The sequence below is a fragment of the Phoenix dactylifera genome, chromosome 14 (assembly GCF_051530095.1).
Source record: "Phoenix dactylifera cultivar Ajwa chromosome 14, Ajwa_hap1_PhDact_Kaust_v1.1, whole genome shotgun sequence".
NCBI classification, from domain to species: domain Eukaryota; kingdom Viridiplantae; phylum Streptophyta; class Magnoliopsida; order Arecales; family Arecaceae; genus Phoenix; species Phoenix dactylifera.
The window spans coordinates 145296-149986 of NC_143203.1; the positions used below are offsets into that span (position 1 = coordinate 145296).

The 4691-nt window shown below is 40.8% G+C and overlaps 1 long non-coding RNA gene across 1 annotated transcript; it reads right to left on the minus strand.

Moving 5' to 3' along the window:
* Positions 1-1037: 1037 nt before the first annotated feature.
* On the minus strand, positions 1038-3956 carry LOC103696445 (uncharacterized). The gene is made up of 4 exons (XR_015973080.2): positions 3386-3956; positions 1442-1503; positions 1305-1353; positions 1038-1201 (listed from the first exon to the last, which is right to left on the minus strand). It is a non-coding gene; the product is annotated as an uncharacterized LOC103696445 (long non-coding RNA).
* Positions 3957-4691: the final 735 nt, after the last annotated feature.

Consider the following 4691-nt stretch of genomic DNA (forward strand, 5'->3'; position numbering starts at 1 on the left):
AAAACCCCCTTTAATTTATTTAAATAGCAGATTTAAATGAACTTGAGGGAGGGGCCCACGCCCCTCCCCTTGGGGTGTGCGTGGGAGAAAGAGGAGGGGCGCACGCCCCTCCTTGTTAGCCAAAAGAAGAGATAAAGATGAGTTCCTAAAAAATAGGAACTCATCCTTATCTCTTAACTAATTAAAAGGGAGCATGGAATTTCGAAAAAGATGGATGTTTTTCTCCTCATTCCAGCCGTGAGCACCCTCCTCCATCTTCCTCCTTTGAGCCACAATCAAGAGAAGAAAAAGAAAAGCCTAAGACGCCCTCTTCCTTCTTCATCTTGGTTCCAAAAGGAAGAAAAAGAAAAAGGCTGCAGGGCTTTGTTCTTGTTCCTTTGGTTCTTCCTTCTTCTTCCTCCTCTCAAGCCAATCAAAGGTTGATTCAAAGGAGAGGACTTCAGCCATCCATAGCCATCTCTGCAAGAGAGCTAGCACCCCGGTGAGATACAAAGGCTTCGATCGAGTCAGTACTTCGTGTGGATACCTGTAGAGGCCGGACGCGTGTGCGGCTTCCACTGAGCCTTGATCAAATACCACGTAAATCAGATTTGCGGAGACCATCTACCCGCACAAGGTGAAGATATGATATTCTTAATGATTTTAAAATGGTTTAAAATAATTTAATTCTAATCTATCTACAAACGAAAGGTTTTAAAACACGTTCATGCGATGAACGGATCCCGCATATGTTTTTCCGCTGCAATCTGAAAATTATTTCGAAATTTTCATGGCATATGTGGGATCCTAACACATGTCCACCACGCTGGCCTCCAAAATCTTCCACCACCTCTGTCTAAGAGATATGGAGGACAACGTGGTGGACATGTTGACGTGGTGGTGGCGGTGGTAGGGGACGAGGGGGGACCCCTAACAAGCTAAGCATTAGTACAGCTAGTACGGATAAATGATGCTGCTTTTTTTAGCTCTTATTTTAGTGCCATGCATACCAGAAACATTGTTGACAGCACCTGCAAGACCAGAAACATTATAAACTATTTTTTTTACAGGGAAGAAAATGACCTTCAGCGATGACTGGAGGGAGCAAGCACTTTCTCCTGTGAGGATTTTCTTTTCTTGCTTCCCCTCTCTAGCTCAACTTCTCTCTTCTGCTTCTTTGCGCTCACTGGTTTCTCTATTGCTTCCTAGGCATCCCTCTTGCCTAATCATCAAACATGGCGGATCTCTTAGAAATCAAAAAGAAAAAGAATAACTAAGACAGAAAAACCAGGTAATATAAATATATTAGTGAAGAAAAAAGGAACCTTTTTTAGCAGATTTTGCAAGTGGAGCCGATACAGGAGCTGCAGCAACCTGCATCACAGAAATGCATGCTTAGAAAATCAGGCAGAATCATAAATTGCCTGCATAGTGTAGAGCACTGAATAATAGATGTCAATACCTCAACATTAGATTTCTTGGTTGCTTGCCCATTTTATTGATTCTAGTTACCGATGAACCACCCTGAGGAGCAAAACAAACACAGGACAAATCAGAAAAACAGAAAATAAAAATAATGCAAAAAGTATGCAATAGAGGTGATGTATGCTCGTCATAAAGATCATCTTACGTAAAAAAAATACAAGTGTATGATGTGAAAGACTTTAACTTTCTAGCAAAGCCATATCCACAGTTCTAGTTTCATGGAGAAGATGTAAACCAGGTTTTGAATGAAATATATGATCAGTATATTAAAGAGAAAATCAAATAAACATCCTTCTTTTTTCAAAGAAAAAATTGCACGATTTTGCGAATCAATTTATGAAAAAAAATAAAAAGAGTAAATATTAAAATTGCACGATATCTTCTCTTGCTGACATATTCAGAATTGGTATACAAAATTGTAGCTATATACTACCTAGTAATATTTCATTACCTGTACGGGCCAGTAGTGGTAAAGAGCACAATACAAGTACTTAAACCTTTTCTGGTGATCCTTTTTAGTTTGCCTCTATCTACAGGGTATTTAGAAATTTGTACTTCAAAATACCTATGCATTGTCTTGCTGCAGAAGTGAATCAACCTAACTACTCTCTTCTTTCAAATTAATGTATCTCTAGTTGCTTCCTAAGTAGGTTCCAAAGACTCTAAAGTAAAAAAGGCAAGTAATTAAGCTTGGGTATATAAAGATTTCCTTGTTTTTTCAAACCAAGCAAGGTGGTTAAGTGGAGTCCTTACTTCACTGTACATCGCAATTGCACAGATGCAGACCAAACAGCATTGGTCGATCAATCTTAACAAAAAAGCATCAGACATCACTCAACAATAATCTACAGATAGGTAGGGAATTGAACAACCACACCACAAACTCTATGCTCTCCCATAAATACGAACAGGCAAGAAAAGCTCCACCCCCCTCCCCCCCCAACCCCCGCGTCTTATGCTGGAAAGGCAAGAAAAATTCTATCAAGATTTTTAGTGTCCCCTTGTTTGATCCATCATCATCCTTAAGATCAAAAATATTAAAACACCGTATTTACTATGTTTAAATGCTAAGTCCTCTTTGACAGATCTTGGAAAAAATCACCTTCTTAACAAGGCACATGAAGTTTTCAGCTGGTGGGATTGTCGCAGAAGAAAAACATCTAATCCACCATAATAGATTCTGGGACGTCATTAATCCCTCTAGAAATGTTTTTAATCAATCCCTCTAAAAATTTGTACAAGCCTATGATCTAACTATTGTGCAATGCTGGAGAGCAGGAGGGTCGGCTAAATAGAAATGCATGCATATCTGTCTCGAACATTTTTACTACGGCAGGAAACAGAGGCCTCTGCGCCGTCTCTTTTTCTTCTTGCTCCTCCAAACAGATCTCATTTTTGACAACCATGATGTCAAAATCTCATGAAAAACTTTCTGTTTTGCAGAAAAATGTTTGTTTTTAACTCATCTTGCAATTACGCCCTGTTCCAGCTTCTCCAAACAGGAACATTTTCGATTTAATCTGGGTTCCAGCCTTCCAGGTTTGAGTCCAAGAGTCACCTTGGCAAGCAGTAAACAGAAGCATAATTACTGCATGAAAATAGACAGTTCTGATGTATTGCTTGCAACCATGAACTTCGGAACCTGGGCCTGTAAGCATCTCAGCCATAGCATGCTATAACTTCATATTCAAATTTGATGCCACTAATATTTAAAGGAGTAAGATGTTTTCCTTCGCTTTCACTCAAAAAAGAGTTTCCCCTGCCTCCATCGATCGCTACTCCTACAGTTCGATGTTTCGCTCTTCTTTCTTCCGGAGAAGCGATCGAGATCGAGATCGAGAGAGAGAGAGAGAGAGAGAGAGAGGGAGGGAGCGAGAGAGTGAGAGAGAGGGAGGGAGGGAGGGAAGAAGGATTCTCTTACCTTGAATGCTCCGTGAGGCCTCCGCCGCTGCCGCTGCCTGGAACCCGCCCCTGCCTCCATCGATCGCTCCTCCTACAGTTCGATGTTTCGCTCTTCTTTCTTCCGGAGAAGCGATCGAGATCGAGAGAGAGAGAGAGAGGGAGCGAGAGAGTGAGAGAGAGGGAGGGAGGGAAGAAGGAGAAGGGATGAAAGGCGTGACCACCGCCCTTATATACCAATCGTTACGGTAATCCGCCGGACCAACTTTATCAGTCTTCCTTCGTTCCCGTTGAAGATTTGAACGATGATTGCAATTACACGATGCCCTAAGAAAACCAACCATACAAAATGCCCAAGGAGCAACGTGCAACGATTGCAATTACATACACAATAGCGTACACACAAAGGCATACATGCATAAGTAGATGCCTGACAGATAAATTGATACAAGATACACGATAGATAGATAGGTAGATATATAATACATATCATACATAGAATAGATAATTGCAATTACACATAAAATGGATAGATGCATGATGCATAGAATACATACCTTTGGCATTAGCTTTATGCACTTTGCATGAGGCCCAAGAACTTATCATATCAAATATTGTTGGGAACACCCCATCCCAGGACCTCTTCTTTATCTTTCTCCAACAATGTTGGGAGATCCACCACAATACCTGGCAGATTGACGTTCTTCCTCTCACCTAACATACCAGTGTTCTGACAACGGCATCTCACAGTTTTAGCATCTGGGTCACATGACAGGACAGAAAGGATTATGGTACCATCTGCACGCAATATGTATTCCCAGGTTTCAAGCCTACAGGAAGCTTCTTGTAACTCACGGAAATCATGTTATGATCGCCCTTAATGCCGTAATCAGTGCTTATTGTAATTTCTTGACCCTCCTTCAGTTGGATAGGTTTTCCATCCTTCAGGAAGCCACTACGAATCTCTGGGCCCTGCAGCAATGCTAGCTGGTAAATAACAACGAGTGCAAATGCTAGAGAGGGCTCTGGTAATAAAAGTCAATATGGCTTACTCTGTTGAGCATTCAAACAAGAAGAAATCCAACAAAGACAACAATCTAAGGACGTCCGACAAATAGAACAATCTAAAGTGGAATGTCTTTAATAAGCAACCTACAACTAGAAAACTCATTAACGCTCCCTAAGACTTGCCCGACTCAAGATTAATTCCTCAAATGTCTTTAATAAGCAACCTTAACATATTAAAATATTCTCATGATGCAACTCAGCTCTTGTAGGTGAATACATTCTAAATATGGCCAATCTGAGTTCTACCATAGCTGCAACTT